This window comes from Panulirus ornatus, chromosome 23 (assembly GCF_036320965.1).
Source record: "Panulirus ornatus isolate Po-2019 chromosome 23, ASM3632096v1, whole genome shotgun sequence".
In the NCBI taxonomy this organism is placed as follows: Eukaryota; Metazoa; Arthropoda; class Malacostraca; order Decapoda; family Palinuridae; genus Panulirus; species Panulirus ornatus.
In genome coordinates, this window is record NC_092246.1 from 18,011,582 (window position 1) to 18,027,775 (window position 16,194).

Consider the following 16,194-nt stretch of genomic DNA (forward strand, 5'->3'; position numbering starts at 1 on the left):
ATATGATATTTCCTTTTTTTTGAGGTGAAAATCATCAAAAACAACAGAGCCGATTAACTAACTGTATTTGAAGCGATGAATAAATCAAAAAACCTAATTAATCCTCCTCACCGGCAGCCAATCATTTTGTTCCGTTCTCTCCCGATCATAACAGAAAAAAGAGAAGGACGATGCGATCAAACAAGCCAAGCTGTGGTTATCGTGAGAATCTAAACTCTTATCGATTTTGCAATTAAATGGATGATCACCTCGGGATTTTTCTCGCACCAACAGGGCATCCTCCGCCCGCCCGCCCGCCCCCTCTCAAGTCTAATAGATATATGACAACAATAACTTCCCCCAAAGCGAAATTACTTTTGCAGCCGGCGAAAAGAATTACATTTCTGATACATAGTTCATGAGATTTCTCCCCACCCCCCCTTTCTCTCCCTCTCTTTCTCTCTCTCTCTCTCTCTCTCTCTCTCTCTCTCTCTCTCTCTCTCTCTCTCTCTCTCTCTCTCTCTCTCTCTCTCTCTCTCTCTCTAAAAAGAGAAAAAATCTTTTATCATTGATTTTCCTTGTGACTTACCTCGAAAAAGAAATTAAATTCTATAAACATAAGGACAATATTGGCGACGGCCTTTGATTTCTCTTACTTTTGGCATTGAGAAAAATGTAGATCAACCGAGGCTTTTCACTTCGAGATCGTAGGAGAAATAGCTGACAATTTGTGGTCAGTTCCCAACCCGATTAAGTCCACTGACCCTCAGAAAGGATACGTGAAGCCTCATCAGAGGTCACGTGAGATACGTACATTTCCAGGAAGAAAATGGAAACTGCTAACAATGGGCTGTGTTGTTTACGTAGAACGTTCACTCCTTTGGCGCGGACGGTTTGCTTAAAAGGTGCGTTATCTGGGCAAGACTCATTGACGTAGATACATACATAAACGAATCAGTTCCAATAGATCATATAATCCACCATTAGGACCGGGTTCGGTATGTCTTACGCTGAGGCCAAGGGCAACACCAACGGAAAGAGCAGAGGGACCATTGCTCTATGGCCAGAGACGTCACCATATCAGTGATAGGTGGGTAGGGCTTAGCAGTAAACCTAAATGTCACAGTGAAATCCTCATCTCATCTAGGTGTCTGAGCACGGCAGAGAACTGACGCCTCCTTCCGGTTTATTGTCCTTTAAGATTCAACTCTTTTACTGTAAGAGGAATCAAAATACAATCTGGAGAATCGAATGCTGTATATATTTTTATATATTTTTTTTTTATTATACTTTGTCGCTGTCTCCCGCGTTTGCGAGGTAGCGCAAGGAAACAGACGAAAGAAATGGCCCAAACCCCCCCCCCCCCATACACATGGATATACATACGTCCACACACGCAAATATACATACCTACACAGCTTTCCATGGTTTACCCCAGACGCTTCACATGCCTTGCTTCAATCCACTGACAGCACGTCAACCCCGGTATACCACATCGCTCCAATTCACTCTATTCCTTGCCCTCCTTTCACCCTCCTGCATGTTCAGGCCCCGATCACACAAAATCTTTTTCACTCCATCTTTCCACCTCCAATTTGGTCTCCCTCTTCTCCTTGTTCCCTCCACCTCCGACACACACATCCTCTTGGTCAATCTTCCCCCACTCATCCTCTCCATGTGCCCAAACCACTTCAAAACACCCTCTTCTGCTCTCTCAACCACGCTCTTTTGTATATATATATATATATATTTTTTTTTTTTTTTTTTTTTTTTTTTTATACTTTGTCGCTGTCTCCCGCGTTTGCGAGGTAGCGCAAGGAAACAGACGAAAGAAATGGCCCAACCCCCCCATACACATGTACATACACACGTCCACACACGCAAATATACATACCTACACAGTTTTCCGTGGTTTACCCCGGACGCTTCACATGCCTTGATTCAATCCACTGGCAGCACGTCAACCCCTGTATACCACATCGCTCCAATTCACTCTATTCCTTGCCCTCCTTTCACCCTCCTGCATGTTCAGGCCCCGATCACACAAAATCCTTTTCACTCCATCTTTCCACCTCCAATTTGGTCTCCCTCTTCTCCTCGTTCCCTCCACCTCCGACACATATATCCTCTTGGTCAATCTTTCCTCACTCATTCTCTCCATGTGCCCAAACCATTTCAAAACACCCTCTTCTGCTCTCTCAACCACGCTCTTTTTTATTTCCACACATCTCTCTTACCCTTACGTTACTTACTCGATCAAACCACCTCACACCACACATTGTCCTCAAACATCTCATTTCCAGCACATCCATCCTCCTGCGCACAACTCTATCCATATCCCACGCCTCGCAACCATACAACATTGTTGGAACTACTATTCCTTCAAACATACCCATTTTTGCTTTCCGGGATAATGTTCTCGACTTCCACACATTTTTCAAGGCTCCCAAAATTTTCGCCCCCTCCCCCACCCTATGATCCACTTCCGCTTCCATGGTTCCATCCGCTGACAGATCCACTCCCAGATATCTAAAACACTTTACTTCCTCCAGTTTTTCTCCATTCAAACTCACCTCCCAATTGACTTGACCCTCAACCCTCTTATTCACATTTACTCTTAATTTCTTCTTCCACACACTTTACCAAACTCCGTCACCAGCTTCTGCAGTTTCTCACATGAATCCGCCACCAGCGCTGTATCATCAGCAAACAACAACTGACTCACTTCCCAAGCTCTCTCATCCCCAACAGACTTCATACTTGCCCCTCTTTCCAAGACTCTTGCATTTACCTCCCTAACAACCCCATCCATAAACAAATTAAACAACCATGGAGACATCACACACCCCTGCCGCAAACCTACATTCACTGAGAACCAATCACTTTCCTCTCTTCCTACACGTACACATGCCTTGCATCCTCGATAAAAACTTTTCACTGCTTCTAACAACTTGCCTCCCACACCATATATTCTTAATACCTTCCACAGAGCATCTCTATCAACTCTATCATATGCCTTCTCCAGATCCATAAATGCTACATACAAATCCATTTGCTTTTCTAAGTATTTCTCACATACATTCTTCAAAGCAAACACCTGATCCACACATCCTCTACCACTTCTGAAACCACACTGCTCTTCCCCAATCTGATGCTCTGTACATGCCTTCACCCTCTCAATCAATACTCTCCCATATAATTTACCAGGAATACCAACAAACTTATACCTCTGTAATTTGAGCACTCACTCTTATCCCCTTTGCCTTTGTATATATATATATAATATATATATTACAGCATTCGATTCTCCAGATTGTATATATATATATATATAATATATATATAATCTATATATATATATATATATATATTATATATATATATATATATATATATATATATATATATATATATATATATATATAATATATATATATATATATATATATATATATATATAATATATATATATAATATATATCAACAGCATTGAACAAGCATAACAGCAGGAAGGGTAATATTTCCACGTTCTCTGACAATGATGAAAACTATGTATGAACCTTTGTGCAGTGAGCTCGTAGTGTCAGCAAAGAAAAAAGTATATAGAATGAAGCGTATGATATTCTCATACTCCCAGTGATCCGCTAATTCCAAGAAATCCAGCATGCGCTTCTCGGATCTGCGGTGGACTGTGAGGTTGAACCGGACACAACGGGGGAAAGGGTAATTGAGTAACGGAGTTCCGTATTATATTTCCTTCATCTCGTCCCCCGTAGAGAACCGCGTTAGCATAAAGCGTTTTAATCAGTAAATGAGATTAGATTTTCAACTCCCAGAAAAAAGGGGGCAAGAAAATGTCATTTGGAAGTAAGTGAATTACAGAGAGAGAGAGAGAGAGAGAGAGAGAGAGAGAGAGAGAGAGAGAGAGAGAGAGAGAGAGAGAGAGAGTATGTCTTGCACTGACATGTTGCACGGTTGACGGGCCTCTGGTCAGTGGTCACAAGACGTCTCCTGTAAGTAACTTCGTCAGTTGGACGAATCAATACGACTTCACAGCAACTGACTAAATACGACTCCGAAATACATCATGGTTGCTATGTGAGCCTGCCCCCGTATCCTCTCCTCCTTCCAAAACGACCACACCTCATGGAATTCCTGGAGTTCCAAGGGTGCGCTACGGTCAGTAGGAGACTCCTTCTTAAGGAGAAGCTCCTTAATGAGGCTGCACGTATAGCCTCCGTCCAGTATAATCAATCGAAGACAAAATATAGCCAATGGCAGTTTTATTTTCCCCACCTGTTGTATCCACCCATGTACGGTAAACCTCATTAACCTATATGACTCTGTCTAGTCGAAGTTACACCGCGTTGGCAAATGTCACCTTTGGCGAGGCTCAGTCATGATGAGTCCAGTCTCATCCAAGACGTTCTGCCCTCTAAAGGAGTCTAGGATTCCCTGTTGCTGAACGTAACGCAACCTCGGGCTCCGAGGAGGCGTCAAAAAAGAGTAACGCCAAAGACGCTATCATGGAAATGTCCTGGTTTTAATCATAGATGAAAAAGTAAATAGATAAATAAATAAATAGATATATATATATATATATATATATATATATATATATATATATATATATATATATATATATATATATATATATATATATATATATATATATATATATATATATATATATATATATATATATATATATATATATATATATATATATATATATATATATATATATATATATATATATATATATATATATATATATATATATATATATATATATATATATATATATATATATATATATATATATATATATATATATATATATATATATATATATATATATATATATATATATATATATATATATATATATATATATATATATATATATATATATATATATATATATATATATATATATATATATATATATATATATATATATATATATATATATATATATATATATATATATATATATATATATATATATATATATATATATATATATATATATATATATATATATATATATATATATATATATATATATATATATATATATATATATATATATATATATATATATATATATATATATATATATATATATATATATATATATATATATATATATATATATATATATATATATATATATATATATATATATATATATATATATATATATATATATATATATATATATATATATATATATATATATATATATATATATATATATATATATATATATATATATATATATATATATATATATATATATATATATATATATATATATATATATATATATACGTGTGAGTTAGAATATTCTCTCCTGTTACATAGAGGGGGTTAAAGTTGATGACATTCTACCTCATGATACTCGATCATACTAAAAGGTTAATGAATGACAACATCGAACGAGGATCATTGATTCGCTCGGTCATTTCCAGCGTATGACAGTGATATTAATTCGATGAAAAGTTGGTTAGCCTCCTGACCCGCTGTAGCTCTCGAGCCCTCCTGATCATATTACCAAATCTATTCACGACTGATAAGGAAAATGGGGCTCGCCATTTGGCCGTACTTAACCCCCTTTGGAAAGGTATCCCTTTCAACTGTAACTTAATATCATTAGTGTTTCACCATATTACTTCAGAGACAAGTGTAGTTTATGGACTATTCGAGGTGGAAATATCACTCATTTATGCCTATTCATATCTTTCTATCTATCTATCTATCTGTCTATCTATTTGTCTATCTATCTCTCTGTATACCTCTCTATCTATCTATCTATCTATCTATCTATTTGTCCATCTATCTCTCTGTCTGCCTATTCATCTATTCATCTTTCTATCTATTTATTCATATAATTCTTTTTATGTGTTCTCCATTTCCCCACATCAGTGAGGTAGCGCCACGGAATGGCCTCATTTGTGCGCATCAGCTCCCCAGCTGTAATGTAAAATACATTGAAAACAGAGGCCCCTGTCCACAACCAGGCCCTACATACCTTTCCCTTGACCACTTCATATGCCCTAGTTCAGCCAATTGATAGCCCGTCGTCCCACGTATACCACATCGCACCATTTGACTCTATCCTCGCATGCCTCACACCCTCCTTCATATCATCTTTCACTCCATCCCCCTACCTTCTCCTTCGTTTTCCATTTACCCTAGTCCCTTCCAATTCTAACATATCAACCTCTCTTCGCTCATCCTCTCCGTATGTCCAAGCCATTTCAGCACACCCTCTTCAGCTCACTCACACTCATGCTCTCATACTTTTATAAGGGTTTCGAAGATTGTTTGTAAATAATATGTGACATCCAAACATGCTCTCTCTTTCCTGTCCCTTCCTCTTCATCCAGTGTGAGTGTACTATTGTATGATAGAGATGTAGAGGAAAGTGTATAATTAGAGTGACTAATTATGATTTATGTGCAAAATTACAGTGTGTAAATGTAATTAGCCAGTAATATAGATACAACAGAGTAGCTGTAGGACTCGACATAAATAGTCCCAAAAGAAGGACTGTTATTGTCGTATAATTACAAGGTAGTTAGGGTGTAGAGAGATAGGCCATTAATCATAGTAGGGAGTGAATCATTTCTCCAGTGCCCAAAAATATTGAGCATGCGTTCAAGCAAGCATGCAATATGTAGCTCCATCTTCTCTCGTGATACAGGCAATGTTTCATACGACTTTTTCTGTTTTTCTGAAGTGCATTAGATTCTGTGGATTCATTGTATATTGCAGGATCCAAAAGATTAAGAAAGGATGCTATTCGGGTAGTTGAAACCATTTGTAAGATGGAATCGAAGACTTATTCAGCAGATGGCTGATACTCAAAAGGGGCTAGTGTGTTTGTCTACAGTGATACATATCAATGGTACTTATACTTTATTTCAGTAAAGAGGAATTGGTCTGGAGACATTATTGAAAAAATTACTACATTTAATGCTTTGTTATAAATTGTTATATACGTGTTTTTCAAGTGTCCCTCAAGGAATCTCCTTTGTTACTCGTGTTTTAAAAACGGATCAGGGAGTCCAGCTCTATGCTGATCTCAAAGCCAAGTCATCTATCCCTTGAGGACGACGGTGCGATCCTTGAGCACACGACGGTGCGATCCTTGAGCACACGACGGTGCGATCCTTGACCACGCGACGGTGCGATCCTTGAGCACGCGACGGTGCGATCCTTGAGCACACGACGGTGCGATCCTTGAGCACGCGACGGTGCGATCCTTGAGCACACGACGGTGCGATCCTTGAGCACACGACGGTGCGATTCTTGAGCACACGACGGTGCGATTCTTGAGCACGCGACGGTGCGATCCTTGAGCACACGACGGTGCGATCCTTGACCACGCGACGGTGCGATTCTTGAGCACGCGACGGTGCGATCCTTGAGCACACGACGGTGCGATCCTTGAGCACACGACGGTGCGATTCTTGAGCACGCGACGGTGCGATCCTTGAGCACGCGACGGTGCGATCCTTGAGCACGCGACGGTGCGATCCTTGAGCACGGGACGGTGCGATCCTTGAGCACGCGACAGTGCGATCCTTGAGCACGCGACGGTGCGATCCTTGAGCACGCGACAGTGCGATCCTTGAGCACGCGACAGTGCGATCCTTGAGCACGCGACGGTGCGATCCTTGAGTACGACAGTCTTCAGGATTGAGTCAAAGACCAGGGCGTTGTGCCGTGGTCGTTACGCGCGGTCGTGCTAAAGGGACTAGACATATAAATTTTGAGATAACGTAGAAGTAAGAATTATTCTAATAATTTTTCTGTTCAGTAAAGAACCTGTAGTTATTTATGATAATATCATATGATTACTCGAATCCCTATTCCGAGGTTTCATTAGGTGAGTATTAATCATCTTAATTAATTTCTAATCATATCTTTAGTTAAATGCAGCTTATGTTCATATAATATCAAGACAAATATAATCAGATAATACTCATGATTATTCGTAATGTTCATCATTATATAATTTAATTGACACAGAGACTAAGTTACATTTATGGCTTTTCCAAATATTTTACCATCCGTCGATAGGTGAATAAGGATATGGCCGATCAAAAAAAAGATGAAATCTCTAAAGCATTAATACGTTCTTCTTAAATCATAGCCTTAGGTCCTTTTATGATGACCATAGACGCTGGTAGGCGTCACATTGTGTCCAATCTTGTGAACTATGGAAGACCACAGTTTCTGATAGGCATCACACTGTGTCCAATCTTGCAAAATATGGAAGGCCACAGACTCTGATAGGAATTACATTGTGTCCAATCTTGTGAACTATGGACGACCACAGTTTCTGATAGGCGTCATATTGTGTCCAATCTTGTAATGTATCTCTCCCTTGTGCTGGGTATCCCGCTAGAATCAATTCCTTGTGTCATTCCTCCTCGTCCACCTCCACTGCCACTCACAAACAAGCTATGAATATCTCAGGTAAATATTCTGCACTTGATGGAAACAGGATATTCTTGAATGACGAAGATTTTTCTTTTCTTTTTTTTTCTTATAAAAGAATATCATCCTACCCTCTGGATATGACAAGTTCACCTCAGGAGGATTGGATTTCAATCGTTCCTGACACACCTTGTTTCCCAGTGTTGGCAAAACGCGAGCGAAGGAAGATCTGTATGCACTTAGCTCTCTTGTTGTGAGACACAAGGTTCCTACAGTCATACAGTAAGTCGTATTGCGTGAGATAACAATAACTCTCTAGAGTTATAGACTTATGGTCTGCTGGTGGCTATCAGATAATGTTCCCCTTATCATAAGGGCGAGGGGAGGCTTGTAGGATACTACCGCGTGCCACATTCGGTGGTAGATGGTATCAAGGTACCATCATTTTGGTATAGGGTCTCCACTAGGCCTTTGTCAGAGGTCAAAGGATCTAATCCTACTTCGTCAGGATGGGGTCAGGCTGAATTGAAGGACAAGGTCACTTAGCGTTAATGATTTTCTAATCATACTATGTTCCATTTTCCTGCTATTCTCATATGTGTTAAGGGTTGAGTAGGTTCGGTACTCAAAGTGCATTCAGGAGTAAGGTATACGATTACATGATTACGGTGAATATATATATATATATATATATATATATATATATATATATATATATATATATATATATATATATATATATATATATATATATATACATATACACATGTGTGTGTGTGTGTGTGTGTGTGTGTGTGTGTGTGTGATTACCCAAGGACCCCTTTCTGAAGGGGTCTTAATGTTACCCAGGCCACCTTAACAAAAACACTGCTGCTAGAGGCTACGGCTACGATACTCTCAGTAAGAGAAAAAAGTGGGTGTTTTCCTTTGAAGTGAGACGTTTTTTGACGGCTCTTTATTTTGTTGAAAACGAATGAAAAAAGCTATGTAAGATTCATGCTGTCCAGTGTTATGTGTTACAAGTGTGTGTGTGTGTGTGCGTGTGTGTAATGAATACCAGCAACTCATGTATATAAGACGTAGAAAAAGCGAAACCCAGCTACCTGCGCCTGAGGGTGAAACGTGACAGACACTGCCGTGTTGATACATTGAGCCGCTGTCGCTAACCGCCCCTTCTTACACCCCAGACAATAGTAGTACCTCCCTGGTCAGTGTGTGTGTGTGTCCTGTGTATCTGTACTTCCACGATACACAAGTGTCGTGTCATCATCTATGTCGCTCTCTGTCTCTCTATGTTGTACATATTATTTTTGACGGGGCGAGAATATGAGAAGATATGAAGTACCAGGTACACACAACCCAAACGCCCCATTTGAAAAAGAGAAGCTGATTCAGTGCTCAAAAATGTGTACCATAAAGATTAACCACTCTCTCTCTCTCTCTCTCTCTCTCTCTCTCTCTCTCTCTCTCTCTCTCTCTCTCTCTCTCTCTCTCTCTCCCAAAATGTTTACGAGGGCGTTGCCCTTCCTTCCGTTCTAGGTGCCTTTGCAGTGGTACGTCAGTGGAAGTGCTTCCTGCATCTGTATGTTTTCCTTTATCATTTTTCTTTCTCCCGTGTCGCCACGCGCGTGTGTAAGTGTGTGTGTGTGTGTGTGTGTGTGTGTGTGTGTGTGTGTGTGTGTGTGTGTGTGTGTGTGTGTATGAAGCGGACACACGACTTCGTGGAGTGGCAGTCATTATGAAAAAAAACAATCAAGTCAAGGGCGGCAGCTGTGGGGGGTGATGTAGGTCCTGGTCAGCACGGGTATTTCTACACAGCTCAGGTTTATCTTGTCTTCATCGCCAAAACGGAAGGAAAATAGTGATGGCATCAACCCCAATGACTGTGGCTTCCCAAGTATACAGAGAACGAAGAAGCTTCTCCCTCAATTTGATGGTAGATGTAACTTAAGCCTTAAGGAAATCTAAGACTCCAAAAACGTGAAAGTACCACATATCTTTGAGGACTTACGTGCTTCGATGCTCTATCATGTACATTGAGAGACCCCTATAAGCATATATCGATCCTCATGTGCCTCGATCCTCTATCAGGTACTTTGAGAACCCCTTAAAAGCAACATCGATCCTCTACCAGGTACTTTCAGAACCCCCTAAAAGCAATGTTAATAAACTACATGGCTTTACGTCAATCATGAGAACTCAGCAGAGAAAATGAGGAGAGAAAGACTTCACTGTATACCTCGACTAAGCAGATGTTATCTTGGTTGCCTTTGATTCTAATCACTGAGACTGTTATCTACACGAAGAGATCTGAGGATAACCGTGTTAATCGGTGGATAACAGTGATAACATGTTGAGTGTGTCGCTCCAGACACACACGCGCGAAGTTTTAATGTATTCAGCTTTCATGGTTGGGGAGAGAGAGAGAGAGAGAGAGAGAGAGAGAGAGAGAGAGAGAGAGAGAGAGAGAGAGAGAGAGAGAGAGAGAGAGAGAGAGAGGGGGGGGGGGGGAAGGGGGAAGAGAAACGAGGGATAATCAATAGAGCAGATGATGAAGGAGAGAGAGAGAGAGAGAGAGAGAGAGAGAGAGAGAGAGAGAGAGAGAGAGAGAGAGAGAGAGAGAGAGAGAGAGAGAGAGAGAGAGAGAGAGAGAGAGAGAGAGAGAGAGAGAGAGAGAGCAAAACGATATATATATAAAAAAAAATAGATGTCTTACCTGCAACCTTCCTTGCTCCTGGTCCTGATGAAGAAGCAGTGACGTACAAGGAAAAAAAAAAGAAAAGGAAAAGCAACTCAAGTGCTCTTCCTCTCTCTCTTGCTGGCTAAGTTTCCTCTCCTGCCACTTGACTCTTGATCACTACAGTTTCTATATAAAGTCTCACACAGCAATGATGGCTCTTGGCGCCATGGTTTTATATATGAAAAAAGAGATTGTGTTTCCAGGCAAAAGAATAGAATTATCAGCCTTAGAATGACTATAACCTGTTTCTATCAAGTCACTCCTTTGTCCAGGTCCCAGGTGCACTTAAAGAGCCATTTCGTCTATTGTTCTAACTGGTCTTTTGCTGGAAGATGAAGTACACAGACTTATGGGGTCGTTTGCTTCCGTTATCATCTGTAAGACGTGGAACTAGTCATTATCCCTCGTTAAACTCATATTGAGACCCGCTGTCATTTACGTAGGGTCGATTCATTATACACACACAAAAAAAAAACAATTTTCGCCCGTCATATATTTCCTTAATGGTCGAACCGGCAATTAGGATGTAATAGGAGGAATAATTAGCGGGAAAGCACGTAGGGTAATTAGTCAGAACGGCTTGTTTCTGCCTCCAGGGCGAATTTGGTCACCACCAAAGACAGATCTGTGTCGGGTCCTGACCGAACATTTACCGTGAAATAGAATCATTGTAAATAATTATATTTACACTCGGACGTCTCGTCCTGTGAAGATGAATAATTGCAGCCTTTGGTTATCAAAGTACTCTCGTTGTACTAGTGCTAAATTAAAAAAGAATTCATCCTTGAAAAGAACTGAATACGACTGTCAAAACTGCAAAATCTAATCAAAATGTCGTAAGTGAATTTAGTGAGAAAATCTGTGGTTTTAAGTGAAGCCAAACATAGAATGTTTCACTAGTTTGAGGAACATGTCGGTGAGAGCGTAGGTGACTGGATGTCAGGAAGACTGAGGCATTGGTGATTTCTGGTGAAGGAGATCGGATCATTTGTGGCTTATGGTAAATGGTATAGGAGCACTGGTGACTCCTAGTGTTGGAGATGGGAACGTTGCTGACTCCTAGTGTTGGAGATGGGAGAGTTAGTGACTCCTAGTGTTGGAGAAGGGAGAGTTAGTGACTCCTAGTGAAGTAGATAGGAACGCTGGTGACTCCTAGTGTTGGAGATGGGAACGTTGGTGACTCCTAGTGTTGGAGACGGGAACGTTGGTGACTCCTAGTGTTGGAGACGGGGACGTTGGTGACTCAGTCAAGGATATGGGAGCACTGGTGGTGATGAGGGCGATAAGGCACTGATAAGTACTGATAAAATTCAAGGAAATGCAAATACGAGCCAATTCCCTTTCCTTAACCATTTCAAGATGTTGGATCTATGTATCCTCTTTTGGACATCGTACATAAAAGGACGAACCATGAAAATGAACTATAGGAAGTTGTATACACTAAAGACAAAATAGAAATGAACGCAAGAGCAAAATTAAGAAATTTAAATCCTTACGATTCGCTTATAGCGAGACAGTCTACAGGGTCAATATATATATATATATATATATATATATATATATATATATATATATATATATATATATATATATATATATATATATATATATATATATATATATATATATATATATATATATATATATATATATATATATATATATATATATATATATATATATATATATATATATATATATCCCCTATAGACACTGCCAGCGGTGAAATAGACAGTCTGCCTGGTCTATATATATATACATATCCCATATAGACACTGCCAACGATGAAATAGATGTTATTACTACCGAAAAATTGAGCAGAAAACCCCATATAAATCTAACAATTGTAAGACTCACCAATGCCAGAACCTATGGGGGTTCATATTATCCCGTCGGCCATGTGATATTCCTTCGTTGCAAACGTTAAGTCTGTAATGCCATGGTTCTTGACTGTAGCATTCGCACTCTGTCATGAATTAAAGATATGCCACAGTCGAAAGCTCGAGAAAAACCGGTTTAGTATCACCCAGAAAAATATTTTCTTCCCTTTTTCTTAATTTGCGTAAAATTAAAAAAGAATCAAGGTGATTGAGGATAGCGAACGAGTTCTTACAGAACGTCAAAAATACTGAAGGAAAATATATCATTTTGACCACAGATACATGAGTGTCCATTATGCTACAGTGGGTACTGTAATATAAGAAAAAGAACTGAACCATCGATGAAGATTTCTATGGAGTGTGTATCGATTTTCAAAAAGGTATTATGATATTTAGAAGGCAAATAAACTATCAGAACTGATCATTTCCAGTCGATATGTTACATTCCATAATCACCACCAGAATATATTCAGTAAATTCAATTTCCTCCGCTATATCTATATCATATTTCTAAAACCTACTGGCATGATCAAAACTATATTCTTATCTTCCAGTTCTTCTATATCGTAGTTTGTCCTGCTGTATCTTAATGCTAACTCGTACTCCTGCTAGTGTAGACATCGAAGAGAAATTCTCTTTTTTCCCCGTTCGCCTTCACTTCAGTTCCCATGTAACTTAACAATGTACTTAGGAGAATAAATGATACATTTGATCCGCTTATTTTTTGTTTTTTGTAAGTAATTCAGTTTCATCTCTAGGGGGCAAAACTCTTCTGTTATCAGACGATGTTATTTTCATTGATCTATTCACACACCCTCAGTCTCTGGAAACAGCTTCTGGCTGAGGTTGACACTGCCAAGAGCCATAGTATATATGTATATATAAATATATAAGGATTGTTGTTGTTTTTGTTGTCTTATTTTTCTCTCCACCGTAAATCATAAAGTCCACGTTAGTATAACGAAGTCAAATGTGATCACATCTTATCAAATACGTCCATATTTTTTTTCCTCTCTCTTTCTCTCACCAATTCTTGACTGTTCTCCTTGCTAAACCCCTTGTTATCTCCTCCTCTTCCTCTTCTTCTTCTTCTTCGTCTTCTTCTTCTCTTTCTCTCTCTCTCCCTCTCCCCCTCTCTCCCTCTCTCTCTCTCTCTCTCTCTCTCTCTCTCCTCTCCCTCTCTCGCTCTCTCTCCCCAAGACACACTAGCTCACTGACGCTCGCGCCTCACTCCCTCTACCAGCTCTCACTCGGCAGTGTTGCCCACCTCCGAGTCGAACCCGGACTGACTATCTCTAGCGGGCGCTCGGTCGTTTGTGTTCTGCTGGTGGCGGACTACGGGGAGGCGGCCGGGGTAGAGGAGGAGGAGGAGGAAGGAGGGAGGAAGGGAGGAAGGGAACTGCGCAGGCGCCAGGAGGGACCCAACACTCCGCAGAACCTCGACAATATTCTCGCCCTGTTCTTCACACGAACTGGACGGCAACGCTAGAGGGTCACTCTTGCGTCGCTGGGTGATGACTGTGGAGGGTAGAACTTCAGGGTGGAAAGAGCTTTAAGAAAAAAAAAAAGAATATTCGCTACTATGAGGAGCTTTTCACTTCTGTAAGTGATTCTCACGGGCGCTTAAAGCAGACGTGGTCATTATCAATGTTCGCTCTAAGCCATATATCAATAGGAAATGTAATATGTACTCAGGTTAGTAACATGTAAATAGATAGTCACTTTCTTCCACACACACAGACAAAAAAAAAAGGGGATGATTTTATACCGATATATGAAAGATTCATTCATGATATATCAACTTGCTTGATATCATTTAAATGGGAGGTGAAAGAAGGGATTTCACTCAGAGACAAGGGGGGAAAAAAAGGCAAGCACTGCTGGTATAGGCTTTGATGAAATATGGAGGACTGGATTCATAAAAGTGAATCACGATTTCAATACATTTCCATCATCTGGTGTGACAGGAGGTCACACAAAACCAAGGGAGCCAAAACTCAACAGAAACAAAAGGTTGGAAAAAAAAAGAGCATCACCATTTTTTTAAAGAGAATATTGTCCCTTATGATTAAAATACGACGAAAGACATTGTCCCTTACGATTAAAATACGACGAAAGACATTGTCTCTTATGATTAAAATACGACGAAATGTTTTGTTTCAGATATGCAAATTTCCCAGTTAATTCCAAGCTGTCATTCAGACACGTAATATCTTCCTGCTACGTCATGTAAGGTCATGGTAAAAAAAAAAAAAAGAAGAAAGGTCAGCCCTGGTCATGCAATGCTGATTATACATTCTTTTGTCATGCATGAGAACGTATCTATTAATATACGTAATATTCTTCAACTATTCCAATGAAATATGAAAACCCTGAGTCTAGGATGACAATATGGAGGGCACGAAGCTAAAGAGCTTTTTCTATTATGGTAATAGAAAGTAATAGAAACATAGATTGAAATTAAATGGTAATTTATCGTTAGCATTATAATTCAACGATAAATTGATGTAATGAGGAGGAAATAAACTGTAATGTAAGTTTAAGAACTGAAATTTCGAGTATTCTATTTTTCAAGTCAGAGAAGTTGTGATTACATACGAATATTGGTTGTTATGTAGAATATTCATGTGAATCTTAATATTTCGTGCCAATTCCGGACATAAAGAGTTCTATAGGTAACAAGGTTTATCCATACCCATGAGTTTGTCTTGGTTGCGCGTGTTATGGACACAAGGGTAATTCTTATTCTCTCTCTCTCTCTCTCTCTCTCTCTCTCTCTCTCTCTCTCTCTCTCTCTCTCTCTCTCTCTCTCTCTCTCTCTCTCTCTCTCTCTCTCTCTCTCTCTAAAGGTAGCCTTGCTTCCTGGTGTTTTGTGTTGGCGATGCATCGACTGTCGATGCTGATATATATATATATATATATATATATATATATATATATATATATATATATATATATATATATATATATATATATATATATATATATATATACAAAAAGGGGAGGGATCGGGGGGCTGGAAATCCTCCCCTCTCGTTTTTTTTTTTAATTTTCCAAAAGAAGGAACAGAGGGGGCCAGGTGAGGATATTCCAAAAAAGGCCCAGTCATCTGTTCCTAACGCTACCTCGCTAACGCGGGAA

At 39.3% G+C, this 16,194-nt stretch overlaps 1 protein-coding gene across 3 annotated transcripts in view; it reads right to left on the reverse strand.

The window, feature by feature from the left end:
- The window catches only part of LOC139756683 (hemicentin-1-like), a 94,995-nt gene extending 80,620 nt beyond the window's left edge, over positions 1-14,375 (reverse strand). The window contains exons 1-2 of one of the 3 annotated variants that reach the window (XM_071676336.1): positions 14,304-14,375; positions 11,150-11,548 (exon numbers count right to left, since the gene is read on the reverse strand). The gene's annotated coding sequence lies outside the window, so the exon portion shown is untranslated. Of the gene's footprint in view, positions 1-11,149; positions 11,549-14,080; positions 14,211-14,303 lie in introns of those variants that run through there. The other 2 variants (XM_071676337.1, XM_071676339.1) reach the window with 2 other exon arrangements.
- Positions 14,376-16,194: the final 1,819 nt, after the last annotated feature.